The sequence below is a fragment of the Microcebus murinus genome, chromosome 10, assembly GCF_040939455.1.
Source record: "Microcebus murinus isolate Inina chromosome 10, M.murinus_Inina_mat1.0, whole genome shotgun sequence".
Lineage (NCBI taxonomy): Eukaryota > Metazoa > Chordata > Mammalia > Primates > Cheirogaleidae > Microcebus > Microcebus murinus.
Genome location: NC_134113.1, coordinates 28,837,589 through 28,853,550, shown reverse-complemented (window position 1 = coordinate 28,853,550; position 15,962 = coordinate 28,837,589).

Genomic DNA, 15,962 nt, shown 5'->3' with positions numbered 1-15,962 from the left:
TTTTTATATTTTCTCTTTGCTTATATTTTTATTTGATGAAGCATTTTTATAATGTTTTCTTTCATTGTTTATACATAATTTTCTTTAGTTCTTTGAAAATAGTTATTATACAATTGCTATCTGAAGTCTTTGTTAAATCTAACTCTTGGCCTTGCTCAGAAGCAGTTTTATTTTTAGCTTTTTGTTTTCTTAGTATATATAAGTCATAATTTCTGTTTCACTAATAAAATGTGGCATATGTATTTTGTGATTTTTTTTATTGAACAGTGTATATTTTAGATAATATATAGGAACAGCACTGTTTACAAATCCCCTAGGAGTGTTGTTATTGTTGTTTTTGCTTGTTAATTTGTTTATTTGTTTAATGAATTTATTGTCATAATTTTGTGAAACCTATTTTCCTGTGTAGTATGCAGTCTCAAATATCTTTGCTCAGATTTTTTCCCCCTTGTTTTTGTATTTTGGCAGCTACCAACCCTGTGTCAGCATAAGCTATTTATTGGTCAAAGATTGCGCTTAGGCACCTTAATCAGTTAAATTTTTATGCTTTACCACTGAATTTTATGCCTGGCTTGAGGCTGCTTTCACAGTTCAGGAAGTTTACATTTCTTTTCACATGTTTAGTCAGTAGCTTGGATTTCTTTCTCTGATCACTCTTGAGAGGGCAAGAATTCCATGCCTATAAATTCCATTATAGGCATGGAATTCTTGATGCACTATTCTAAATAAAGCCAGTCCCCTTACAGCCTGTCTCTTCCCCTGGGTAAATCTCTGATCCACTGCACAGGAGCTGGGAACTGGAACTGAGGCCCACTTCTCTCAGAGTGTGAACACTTGGAGTGAGGGTAGCCCTTGCCTTCCTGGATTGCCCATCAAGCTTTGAACCTCTATCCTATAAATGAGCTCGAATAGGGACAGTCAAGGTGTCTGTATTCCCAGATTGCTGTGGCTGAAGCAAAGGTTCTTCCCTGTATGTAGGGCCTAGGTGGGGGAAGAGTTTCAGGGTTTTTTGAGGTTTATCAACAACACCAGTGAAAGTATACCTATACACTTACTTAGAACTAGGGAGAGAGGAAGTCCAGAATTCTTGGTTGCATGTACCAGGAGTAGGGCTTCCATAAGTCTGAAGTGGTAGGGATTTTCTGGAGGGTAAGCAAGCAAAGGCTCAAATGCCACAGACTCTCGTTGCTCTTACTGAGATTTAGCATATTTTCTTGAGTGAATGTTCTCTATTTTCTGTATGCCCTTAGGAAAATACCCAGAGACTTTAAAGTGTTGTTTTTTATTATTGTCGTTTAAATATCAATGATTTCCTCCAGCTAAATAGCTGTTTTCTTGGAGAAAGGATCTGTTGAGCTTTTCACTCTGCTATTACAAATTTGGATGCTTTCAAATTACTTCTTTTCCAGTTTACTAATCTGCTGTTCTGCTGTATTTAGTGTGACATTAAACCCATTTACTACTTTCTTAATTACAACTATTTTAATTTACATTTCTAGAACACTGCTGCCCAACAAAACTTTCTGGGGTGATAGAAATGTACTACAGTATGCACTGTTTAACATGGTAGTCACCAACCACATCTGGTTATTGAGTACTTGAAATCCAGCTAGTGTGACTAAGGAATTGAGTTTTACATTTTATTTAGTTTGAATTAATTTAATTAATTCAGCCACAAGTGGCTAGTATTTACTGTATTAAATAGCACAGTTCTAGAATTGTCTTTTTTTAAATGGATTTTAATTCTTTGCTGAAATTCTTAATGTTTTTCTGTTTGAATATTTTATAGTTATTTTAAATAACTATAAACTGTCTAAACCCCCTTTTGGTCTCTTTCTTTTGCCTATTGTTTTCTTGATTTCCTATGTATAAGTTATCTTTTTATCATGATGCATAATTTTTTTATTAAATTTCTGAATTGTGGATGAAAGTTGTAGAAGCTCTAAATAATATCTGTCTCCAAAGACAGTGGCATTTTCAATAGACAGGCAGATTCCTTCCTTTAGTACATAAGACATCCATTCCATTATTAGCCCAATCACTTGCTAACTTTAAAGCCTTATACAGAACATGCAAAAGCTCTGAACCTCACTTTTTTCACCCATAAGCAGGCCTAATATCCATCTTGCCTAAAGCAAAGATTATGAAGGTCAATAATGGATTTCTGAAAATTTTATGAAATATGCAAGGTAGTATATGAAAAAAAGATTAATATTAATAATTCATTAATTCTGTATATATTCATCAATGTTCTTATAGGTTGCTTGAAACTAAAAACAAGATTTAGTTGAGTAAAAATTGTTCATACTATTATAAACATGTTATTTTGTATTATATGTATTTTGTGACTGTTTGAATGCTCCTTGATAGAAAAAAAAGAATCTGCCTTCTTAAGACAATGCATAGTTATGAAATCAGCTGTTAATTAATGTTCCTATGATTGTAAAGTGGGAACAAATTTAATACAAGTAGTTTCCACTCTCTCATGAGATTTCACAATAGTGAGAAAGAGTTGAATGCTAGCCAGAATCTTAGGCCACAGTCAAGTTTTTCTGGTACATGTTCAAGTCTCAAGACATTAAGAGAAACAAACTTTGGAACAACCAGTGGCACCATTTTTGTTTATTTCCAGAAAATAAGGCCCTATTCTTTTTCAGTGGGTATTCACATTTCCTTATTCCAATCATTCCACTGCAGCACAAAAGAAAGATTGTTTCCTTATCTTGCATTTTCTTAAGAGGAAAAAAAATTTTTGTACTTAAAACTTCATCTTCCTGTAAACATGATTAACTTGAATGATTAACCTGAGATTGTGCCAAATAATTTCTGAGTACCTAGATAAGATTAAAGGTTTTTATTTTGCTAAACTCATGAGTTACACTATTTTCTCATTAGTTTCTCCATTACTTCAGCCAAGAGTTTTTTATTACCTACTCACATACTTGCATTTCTGGCCTATATTCCAGCAGTCCTTGGAATGCTTTAACATCACAATAGTATCTGAATAGAGCAATCTTATCTATAGGGTAGAAAAGGTTTCATTGTATTATAGAATGATTTTTATTTTTCAAAAATAAAATTGTTTTCAAAGTCAAGTGCCTATTGTAGGATACGCTCTTTTAAGCTTAAATTCTGGCAAAAGAACTGATATTGACCATCCATTGCTCTTCAAAAGAAAAATGATTCCCTGTCAGACAAACTGCTAAGTTAAAAATACCTTTTAAAAATCTGCTTAAAAATCTCATTTCTTTTCCTATCTCCTCCACAATGTGTTTAATGTGCTTGATTTGGGTAATAACACCCAGCAGTCAGGGAAGACAGAAACAGCTACCTTGATTACTCCCTTAGCATACTTATGCATGAACTGAGTCCTGATGCATGAACAAAAACATTTCAAGGTCATATTCTTGATCTCTCCAGGTTATTCTTTTATCTTAAGAGGTTGATCCAGCTCTTACCAGAAAGATAACTGAGATATTAAAACATGCTATTGACATAAAGCCTAAACACACATAAATATGTATAGATACAGATCTCCAATGGGGGAATATTCCTATAGCATTAGATACATCGACTATCCCAGGCAGCTTTTCCTAACAGCTGCTTAATTACTTCTCTGTATTAACTGCAGCTTCAGAAAACACTAAAAAAAATAAATAAATAAAAGAAAAGGAAAGGGATAGGAAAAGAGAGAAAAGAAAGAAAATAAAAAGAAAGGAAACACAACAACCTTGTTTAATGGCATGACTCTGTGTTACTACATTTTTCATAAGGAACATAGCAGAGAAATATACCAATCAAACATTTGGACATTACACATATCCTAGCAATCAATTTGATTTAAAATACTGTCCAACTATGGTTACTGCAACTGGAAAAACTCATTTCTTTTGGCCATTATTTCTAATGCTGCTAAAGAGATGCATTTGGAGAAACACTTATCAGAAGTACTAAATCAGCATTACAGATATATATCAAGGGACCAGATGAAGTTATAATTGCAGCCAATTTGTTTTTCAGATGAGGTTTTATTTTTTTAGACTTGATGGATGGCTGTGTTTTTAAAGATGTATGTCTAGAATGGATTGACTCAGGAGAGCGTTACAAATATACTCAAAAGCATGGAAAAGTATAAGTTGGAAGTGGTACATATAAGGGTATATAGAAAAAAATGAAATAATTGAAAGGTCCATTTCATGCTTAACACTTACAGAGGAGCCCTTGAAACTTACATAGTGACAAGAATGCTGAGCAGGTTGGGACAATGGAAATGCCTTTATCAATATGTAGTTGCATTTATCGGTGGGGAACTGCCTTAAACCAGGGTTTCTCAACCTTAGTACTATTGACATTTTGGGCTAGGTAATTCTTTGTTGTGAAGAACTGCCCACTGTATTCTAGGATGCTTAGAAGCATCACTGGCCTCTACCCACTAGATGCCAGTACCACCCTCAACTGTGACAACTAAAAATGTCTCCACACATTGTGAAATGTTTCTTGAGGAACGAGTAACACTGATTGTAAACCACTGCCTTACACACCTTGAGTTTTAGTTCTTTAATCTCTAAAGAGAGGAGTTGAGATGTGTCTTTTCCAGCTCTACTATTCTCTGACCTGTCCAGTTATCCTAAATAGATGAGAAACTCTGTCTGTTATTATCAGATAACATCAGAATCTAGCTCTTTTATATCTTCAACTCTCGGAAATTATAGCTAGTTTGCCCACACATAGTAGGGGAAATCCAACTGCATCCTGTGCCATATTTTTGAGTCAAAAATTTACTTTGCTTATCTTCATTTTTTTATTTGTATAGCACTTTCTAGATAGGTTGACCAACTGTCACAGTTACTTGGAACTTTCCTGGTTTTAGCACTGAAAGTCATGTGTCCTGAAAAAGCCCTCAGTCCTGGGCAAACTAGATCACTTTCCTTCTATACATATTTTTATGTGGCTGTGTTGTGTGTGTAGATATGCATATATACATGTATATCATGAAGAGAGAATAATATAGTACTCATTTCTCTTAATCTACTTTTTTAAACTTTTCAATGTTATTATTATTTAAGTGTTATGTTTATTATCCAACTCTATTAACATATCATAGCATATTGAATAATTTACATATGGTCAGACATCTATGTTGCTTTTAGTTTCTTTTAAAATAAAAATCAATGTTCAATGAATATTCTAGCAGTTCTACATCTATACAAATCTTTTAAATATTTTTAAACTTTAAATTTTGAATTATTTTTGAAATTTTGAATCAAACAGGAATATGCAAAAATATAACACCTATATATACCTATTTTGTCATATTTGATTCACATTCTACATTTAAAAAATAAACAGAAATAAAATTTAATGAATTTAGGTATAGTCTCCCCTCCCTACTTACCCCTGTGTATCTACTGTTCTTAAAATAGAATGTACCATTCTTATTAATGCCCCTGAACATTTGTCATGAACATTAATCATCCACAAAAAGCAAACACGATTAATTAGGTATATTGTATATATACCCTTTTGTTGTACGTTGATTTTTTAACCTAACATTATTTTATAGAGATTTATCCATGTTGATACATTTATATCATTAGTTATAACTAACATACAATATTTTGTTTTATGATTGAACTTTCATTTCTTTAAAATTTCAGAATATTATGGGGTTACAAATGTTTTGATTACATGAATTGCTTTTGTACAGTTTGAGTCAAAGTTATAAGTGTGCCCATTCCCTTTACCCATTCCCTTCTCCCCTCTCCCACCTGCTTGATTTCTGTTGACTTTTACTTTCATATGTGCACATAAGTATTGATTGATTAGTTCCAATTTAATAGTGAGTACATGTTGTGTTTGTTTTTCCATTCTTGCTATACTTCACTTAGCAGAATGGTGTCCAGTTCCATCTACGTTGTTACCCGAGATATTAGTTCACCATTTTCTTTTGGCTGAGTAGTACTCCATGGTATATATATATATATATATATATATATATATATATATACACCACATTTTATTGATCCACTCATGCATTGATGAACACTTGGGTTGATTCCACATATTTGCAATTCCGAATTGTGCTGTTATGAACATTGGAGTGCAAATGTCTTTTTGATAAAATGATTTTTTTTTCTTTTGAGGAAATATCCAATAGTGGGATTGTTGGATCAAATGATAGGTTTACTTTTAGTTCTTTGAGATATCTCCATACCACTTCCCATAGAGGTTGTACTAGTTTGCAGTCTCACCAATAGTGTATAAGTGTTCCCTTCTCTCCACATTGATGCCAGCATTTGTTCTTTTGGGACCTTTTGATAAAAGTGATACTCACTGGAGTTCAGTGATACCTTATTGTGGTATTGATTTGCATTTCTCTGATGATCAGAGATGATGAGAATTTTTACATAAGTTTATTGGCCATTAGTCTGTCTTCTTTTGAAAATAAGTCTTTTGCCTACTTTTTAATGGGATTGTTTGATTTTTTTCTTTCTGATTCACTTGAGTTCTTTGTAGATTCTGCTTATTATACCTTTATTAGATGTATAGCTTGCAAATATTTTCTCCTGTTCCGTAGATTGTCTATTTGCTCTATGGATTGTGTCCTTGGTTGTGCAGAAGCTTTTCAATTTGAGCAGGTCCCATATATTTACTTTTGTTGTTGTTGTGATTGCTTTTGGGGTCTTCTTCATAAATTTTTTGCCTAGGCCAATATCTATAAGAGTTTTTTCAACATTATTATCTAGAATTCTTATAGCTTCATGCCTTAGGTTTAAGTCTATTATCCGTCATGAATCAATTTTTGTGAGCTGTGAGAGGTGCACATCCTGTTTCAGTCTTCTATATGTGGCTATCCAATTTTTCCTGCACCAAAACTAAATGGGGAAAATTGAGAGCATTCCCACTCAGAACTGTAACCAGACAAGTTTGCCCACTGTCACCATTTTTCTTCAACATAGTGCTGGAAGTCCTAGCGAGAGCAATGAGACAAGAGAAGGAAATCAAGAGAATCCAAATGGGGAAAGAAGAGGTCAAACTATTTCTCTTTGCTGATGATATGATCTTATATTTAGAAAACCCAAAAAATTTTGACAAATCTGGCAAATTCTCAGGTTACAAAGTCAATGTACACAAGACAGTATCATTCCTATATGCCAACAATAGTCAAGCTGAGAACCAAATCAAAGACTCAATACCTTTCACAATAGCAACAAAGAAAATAAAATACTTAAAGAATAAATTTAACCAAGCAGGTGAAAGATCTCTACAGGGAAAACTATGAAACACTGAGGAAGAAAATCACAGATGATATAAACAAATGGAAAAATATGTCATGCTCTTGGATAGGTAGAATCAATATGTTTAAAATGTCTATACAACCCATAGTGATTTACAAATTCAATGCAATCCCCACTAAAATACCAACATCATTTTCACAGATCTAGAAAAAATAATTCTACTCTTTGTATGGAACTAGAAAAGACTCTTATAGAAAAAGCAAGCTTAAGCAAAAAGAACAAATTGGGAGGAATCAATTTATCAGACTGTAAGCTGTACTACAAGACTATGGCAATGAAAATAGCATGGTAGTGGCACAAGAACAAAGACAAAGACCAATGAATCAGAACAGAAAACCCCAGATGTAAAAGCAACCTCATGTTGCCACTGATTTTTGAAAAAGCAGGCAAAAACATAAACTGGGGAAATGAACTTTCATTTTTCTACTCATATTTGAAATCAATTACATTTTTTTACTATTACAATATTGCATTATTTGTACCTGTACAAGTGTATCTGTGTATATGCATCCCTATGTGCAGTGCAAAATCTCTGTAGGTTAAACACATAGAAGAGAAATTAAAGAGATTATACACATATTAAAATTCACTTCAACAATTTTTGTCCCTGAATCATGACACCAATGAACACTTTCAAAAGAAATGTGTAAGAATTCCTGCTGCCCACTGCTTTAGTAAAACTTAGTATTATGAGACTCTATATTTTTTCTCCCACTTCCTTTGAATTTATATCCTACCCTTTATTCCTTTTCCTTTAGAGTTCATGTTGTTTATTTTTCAAACGTTTTCAATAGATTCTTAGCTCATTGATTTTTAATCTTTCTCATTTTATTACATACTTTCAAAATTATAAATTTCTGAGTAGTATATTTGCTGTATTATGATTTATCAAGTTGTCATTAATGTTTTAAATTTAGCAACTTATTGAGGCAAAACTGACTTACAATAAATGGAACATCTTTGAAGTGTATACTTTTAAAGTTTTGAGATATATATAAATATATATACACACACACATGCCATTGAAATCATCAGCACAATCAAGATGAAGAACATGTATCACTCCTCTGAAATTTTCTCTGTCCTCTTTATCTTTCACACCTTCCATCCTTCTTCCTTTCTTCTCCCCATCCCTGGCAACCACTGCTTGTTATAGATGACTATAGATTAGTTTGCATTTTCTAGAATGTTGTATAAACAGAATCTCTTTGGGTTTCTTTAATTTAGCATAATTATTTTGAGATGTATTCATGTTGTTGCATGCATCAATATTTTATTATTTTATTGCTGAGTAGTGTTGTATTAAATGGATGCACCATCATTTATTTGTTCCTTTATTCTTCTGTTGTGGATATTCAAGTTGTTCCCAGGTTTAGGATTTTATAAGTAGAAGTTCTATGAATATGTATGTATAAGTCTTTGTGTGGATATGTACTTTTAATATTCTTGCATATATACCTTGGAGTGCAATGGATGGGTCATATAGTAAGTATATGTTTACCTATTAAGGAAATCACCAAATTTGTTCCCAGTGTCTCTACCATATTTTATTCCTACAAGCAATGCATGAGAGTTTTTTTCTTTACATCCTTGCCAAAATATTTATATAGTCTTAATTTTCAGGTAGCATATTAGCTCCAATTTGTAATTTTTCAAAGTGGTTTTACTTATTACAGGTCCTTTGCATTTTCATAGAAATTTTAGAATCAGCTTGTCAATTTTTGTCAAAAACAAAAACAAATTGATCTACAGGTCAATATAGATCAAATTGATTTACACATCTGACATCTTAATAAATTGGGTTTTCCAATCCACAAATACAGTATGCCTTTTCATTTATTTAGGTCTTTAATTTTTTCTCAGCAATGTTTTGTAGTTTTAAGTTTTTAGGTCTTGGACATCTTTTGGCAGATGTGTCTCTATGTATTTCATGTTTTTAATACTATTGTAAAATATGTTTTTTAAAAAATATCAGTTTCTGATTTTTGCTAGTATCTGGAAATGCAATTGTCATTTATACTTATATCCTACAACGTCCAGTAAAATGTTGAAACATTTTTCTTTTTTTATCCATAAATTATTTAGAAGTGTATTTTTAATTTTCAATTTATGAATATATTTCTAATTTCTTTTATTATGCTCAGAGAATATGTTTATGTGATATCAATTAATTGACATTCATTGATATTTCCTCTGCAGTTTTATATTATCAAGTTTTATAGCTCTTAGATGGGTACTTGAGAAGAATCTATATGTGCTAATGTTGGGAACAAGACTTTATGTGTATTTTATTAGATGCTATCTTTTAATTATATTGCTTTTTGGCTTTTTTATCTGCATTATCTATTAATAACTTAAGAGGAATGCTATTTTCTTCTAGAAATTCTCATAATTTTTGCTTATGTTTTACAGAATTTTTCTATATATATTTGCTAAAATATATTTCTTATATATTGAGGTTGTTAGTTATTCATGTGTTCAGAATTATTAAGTAGTGAATTGTCCCTTTTATTATTATAATTCTTTGACAAAAATTATTTTTCTTTAATTTGACCATAACATCTGTTTTGTTTGATATTATTAATAATATAGCCACCTTAGCTTTCATTTGCCTTGTGTGTAATTTCTATTTTTTGAGTTACAAACTTTCTAACTTTTAAGTTCTTGTTCTTTATGAAACTAGATAGCTGGAAGCCATTTACCAGAGAGCCAATAAGAGCTTTCCTCTAAGAGCAATTTCCATTTATTTATAGATAATATATCTTTACTATCTCACAGCTTTGAACGTTTTCTCTTTCTGTAGCTCTTGCTTTGTCTCTATTCTCTCTGTCTTGCTCTCACTTTTGTTCTTTCTCTCCTCTTTGTTTCTCTTTTCTGTTTTCCTACTTCATTATGTATCTAATATAAATTCTGGATAATTCTGATTTATTATAATTTTAATTATTTATTTTCTCCATCTTTCTGTTATTTCCTCTGGATCTATTATTTATATAGATGTTAGATATTTTTATTCTATTTAAATATATCTCATATTTTTATATGTTAATTTCTTCTGTTACACCCTGTATAATATCCTTAGCTTTCTTCCATTTCAATTATTTTCTGTTCTGCTGAGCTAACTGCAGTTTAACTTTATCTATCTATCTATCTATCTATCTATCTATCTATCTATCTATTCATCCTTACCTGTCAAATATCTATGTCTACCTATTAATGTGTCTATATATACATACACATATATATTTCAATGGCACTTCATTTTTATAAGATATATTTTATTTTCAGAGATGTACTTTATAATATCTTGTTCTTTCCTTAGGTTTCAATTTTCTCTTTTAAATTTTAATTAATTTTATATTTTTATTTAGATGATCTTGACATTATAATAGGTTCATGGGGTTATAAATCAGATATTTGCTGTATTTTTTAACTCACTCATGACATAGTCTTTCCTCATATGCTTTTAATTTTTTATTGTTAGATCACATATTAGAAAAGCTTGATTTCTCCCCACTGTCAGAAAATCTTACAGGTTTCATTGTGCTCTGCCAGGAGCCTTATGTCATTATCAAATTTTATGGGAATTTCATGAATTGATGGTTTTCATATCACATAGGTAGTGAAAATTTGAATCTCAAATCAACATGAGGGACAAAACTATGGATCTTCTGAGGATAATTTTTTCCTTCTAGAGCCCACAACAATGCAGATGAGATTTCTTTCCACCTCTTTGTGCCAGTGGATATTTTTCTAGTTTTCTCTGTCACAGAGGGCATACTCCTTTGAGGACTCTGGATTGATGCTAGTCTCAGTTCCTTCTCCCTATATCATATCCTAGATGCTATACAACACAGACAAAAATTCTTTATCCTTTCTGCCTGCAGTAAGCCACAGCATCAGCTCAAAACTTTTCTCATTCTGTTTCAATTCCCTCTTCATTTATGATATGAGGCATTTTTCCTTTCTTTCTCACAAGTATTGTGCATTTAATTTCAACATTTTATCAAGCATATTTTTGGTGTTTAAAGTGGGAGAGGTTTTATGGTTTTTTAGTCCATGGTATTTCTAGAATGTGAACTCTTGCTTAGTAATTTCTTAGCAACAATTCTAGAGATGAAATTGCTGAGTCAAAGGATACATACATCTTTTGTGCTTTTGATATGAATTGCCAAAATTGTTCTCCGCAAAAAACATATGGGGATGGGATCATGATGATACCTCAGTCTATAGAGATCACCTCTGGTTTGTCTCTTTGACATGCTAGAATGATTAGCGTCTGCATTTCCAGGGTGCTCTGCCACTCTTCAGGGCTGTATTGACTTGTCTGCCTCTTCACGCTCCACAGAAATTTCTAATATAGTTTGTCACTGCTTCCTTGGTATTGACTGAGGAAAGGTACAGTGTTTCTAATGCTTTAAGTTCCTACAAGAAAAAAAAAGTCTCCCTTTGTTTTTTTACAGGGACTCACTGCTTGCTACCCTTTCAACTATCTTTCCTCCCCCTTGTCTGAGAATGCTTTAATGATTTGAGAGTCGGAGAATGGAGGTGGTAGGAGTCTATTAAATAATCTGTATTTTCCCATCTTTTGCCTGGCACCTGTATTTGTGTCCTATTTCTCCTCAGAGAGTGGATTTTAAAAATTCCAAAGTCAAAAAAGTATACTATGCTTTTTTTCCCCTTTCTTCTGCCTTGTTTCCAGTTACTTTGAGACAAGACAATAGAATGCCTCCTTGACTGGGGATCATGGAGTCAAACAAAGAAGGCAGGGGAATAAAAACACCTTTGTCAATAAGGCTTAGTACTATCCTATCACATCTAGTAAAGCAGTGGATTTATGTTCCCGGGCCACTTCTACATTTATAGCAATACCCCAAATTCTAAATCTCTAAATTAATACTTTTTTGCTCAAGGGAAGTCCAGGTTTTTATATCATTTTGCAATATTTCTGAGTTATTCTCCTTGGAGTCCTCGAAGGAGCAAAATTCTGACATAAATAGAAGTATTTTTTGCAGTTCTTGAATCCTTCAGTTCTAGCGTCCGTTCCTCTGGTTATCCATGACCACTGTTGCCCAAGGGTAGTTGTTCATGTAATCGCCAATGTTCCCATGGATAGCCTTCATTTGTGATGCTTTTCCCCACTAGCAATTAGGAAAACAAAGGTTTTTCTTTATATGACTAGCTTTCTTAAATGTTCTCATAGCATGTATATTGGGTCTCTAGTAGCTTTTTCATTTATTTTAAGCTATTTTCTTTCATAAAGTTAGCGGACCTCCCAAGGGGCAAAGTTAAAGGATGGTGAGGCCTAATTTTATACTTTACTAATCTCATGTTGTCCTTGAAAATATTATTTCTCTTTTCAAACTCAGATTCTGTTGCTCTTATATACTCTACTGGACTTACTTTTCTATGAATATTTTCTCATATAGTCCCATACAAATCAAGATCTCTTACTGGAAATATATCTCTGTACCCTAGAACATTCCAAGATAGGTAAAACACTTTTGATCAAATTATGATGGTTAGAAGATGGCCCATGAGTACAGAAAGAGCTTTTGTGGACTAATGAGGTTTAATTTCTAATGATATCTAACAGAATGTTATATCTGATATAGCCTCCAATATTCTGTTATGTATTTTTTTATAGTTTGCAAATTTACTAAATGTTTTTGTTATAATGGTTTCGATACAATATTACAAATATGGCTAATATTCCCCCAATCAACCTGTAAGTTGTATACAAATCTAATAAAAAATTCCTTTTTTTTAATTTGACATATTTCTAAATTTATCTAGCAGAATGTATGAATGAGGACTTGAAAATAACGACTAATACCCACTTTGTGTGGCATGTTGTTAACTGAAACTCATCTATTTTATGTACTTCCTTTTGTAAGTTTCATAGTAAATGAAGCACTAGGCAAAGTGAGAGCACAGTTCCAATATGCATGTTTTATAGTTAACACTTACTATGCAAAATAAGAACTGCTTGTATTGAATAAGATTAATGAAGGTGGACTTGTCTACTGGATACATAATAAAACATATAATAAAGCATTATAAATGAAATACAATAGTTCTTACATAAGAATAGATAACTAATATAGAAAAATAATAGAGGGCATCTCATTAAAGATTCCAGTTTAGTTTATGATAAACATAGAAGTTTTCCCTTACTTTTTGGATCTGGATTGTACATGCTGTCACCACTAATTCCACATATAATCTTCTTTCATTTTAACATCTTGCCTAACCAATTAATAGATTTATTTATTCATAATATAATAAAAACTTATGAAATTATCACTCAAGCCAAGAATAAGAACAGTACAAAGTCTTACATCTATCTAAATCATCCTCACCTATCTCCCTTTCACTTCTCAGATGAAAACACAATAATATATTTTGTGTCATTCTCTCAATTGTTATTTTTTTAAAAATTGGTACATATAATGCATGTCTTAGCATTGTTAGCTTGCTTTTGAACTATATAATAAAGATATGCCATATGTAGTTTCTGGATCTGTCTTTTCACTTTATATTATTAATACTGTATGTAGCTATAGTACATTTTTACTGTTGTATAATTTCTACTGTGTGAAAAAGAGCACAGTTTATTTGCTCACTGTCTAGTTAATGGACCTTGGATTGTTACCAATTTTTTTTCTTTTATGTTAAGAGCAGGGCTGCCAGGAAGCTATGAATATTCCTATATACTTTTCTGGTACACATATGTAATGTAAGTGCTTATCACAAAGATTAGGTTCTTTATCCCTCTAGAATTGATTCTGTGTGAGTTATGACATAGGGATCTGATTTCATTTTTTATACTCATATGGAACTAATTTTTCCAGCTTTGTTATTAAACAGTTCTTTCTTTTTCCTCTGATCTGCCATGCCATCTCTGTATATGTCAATGTTTCATATATAAATGGGGTCTTTCTGAGCTCTTTTTTCTTTTTTATTTGTTTCTTTGTCTATCCATACTCTAATACCACACTGCTTTAATTACTATAACTTTATAGTAAGTCTTTTATTTCCTCTCCTTAATTTTCTTTTGAAGTATCTTTGCTATTCTTGTCCCTTTGCTACTTTACATAAATTTTATAAGTTGTTTATTGAGTTCCATTAAAATATCTTTCTTGGGATTTTTAAAATTTTAATTTTCTTCAAATTGATCATTAATTTGGGGAGAATTGACATTGATAGCTGTCTTCCAATATATTAACATGGTGTATCCCTACATTTTACTTAGCTTGTCTTTAACATTTTTATAGTAAATTTTTATTATTCTGCATAAAACTTTGGCATTTCTTTTAAAAAATGTATTCCTCATGTATTACCATTTTTCAGAGGAACAAAATGTATATTCTGGTGTCTGTGTGTGTTTCAGTGTGTATGTAAAGGGGAGAAGGTTGATTTATTATTAATATAAGAAATTGACTCGCTTGATTTTAAAAGGTGAGAATTCCCATGATCTATAGTTAGTAACTGGAGACCCAGGAGAACTAGTGGAATAAGTTCCAGTCTGAGGTCAGGAGAAGACCAATATCCCAGCTCTAGCAGAAGACAAGTGAGTTAAGATAGGGGATTGAGGGGAAAGAGAGGAAGAGGAGAGAGAGAGAGAGAGAGAGAGAGAGAGAGAGAGAGAGAGAGAGAGAGAGAGAGAGAGAGAGAGAAGAAAGAAAGAGAGAGAGAGAGAGAAAGAAAGAAAGAAAGGAAGAAAGAAAGAAAGAAAGAAAGAAAGAAAGAAAGAAAGAAAGAAAGAAAGAAAGAAAGAAGAAAGAAAGAAAGAAAGAAAGAAAGAAAGAAAGAAAGAAAGAAAGAAAGAAAGAAAGAAAGAAAGAAAGAGAGAGAAAGAGAGAAAGAAAGATAATTCTCCCTTCCTCTGACTTTTTATTTTAATTCAGGCCTTTAATCGATGGGATAATGTCCACACACTGGGGAGAAGAATCTGTTTTACTCACTCTACTGATTCAAATACAAATCTCATCTAGAAATACTCTCACCAACACATCCAGAAATAACATTTAACCACATAGCTGGACACACTGTTGCCCAGTCAAATGAACACATAAAATTAATCATCAGACCTTGATATTTCATTGTTTGTAGCTATTGTATCTTATTGTTTTGTTATTATTGTACATGGTAAATTTTAAGTTATAACTGCCAAATGATTGTGAGGTTATACTGAAATGCAATAAGTTTTATTTGTTCATCTTATATCCACCTAATTTGCCAAATTGTGGTATTATTTTGTGTAATTTTTGTATTTTTTTATTATACAATTACATCACTTTCAGATGACAGATTTATTTTCTTTCTTCTTTCTTTCTTTCTTTCTTTCTTTCTTTCTTTCTTTCTTTCTTTCTTTCTTTCTTTCTTTCTTTCTTTCTTTCTTTCTTTCTTTCTTTCTTTCTTTCTTTCTTTCTTTCTTTCTTTCTCTTTCTTACTTTCTTCTTCTTTTTTTCTCCCTTCCCCTTCCTTTTCCTTCCCTCCCCCCGGCCTTCCCTCGTTCATTCGTTCATTCGTTCGTTCTTTCTTTCTTCCTTCCTTCTTGCAATGGTTAGGAATCTTACTATGAGTGAATAGTAATTGAAAGAGTGAGCAAGATTTTGTTTTTTCTGATTTAAAGAAATTGCTTTTAATATTTCTCCATTTAGA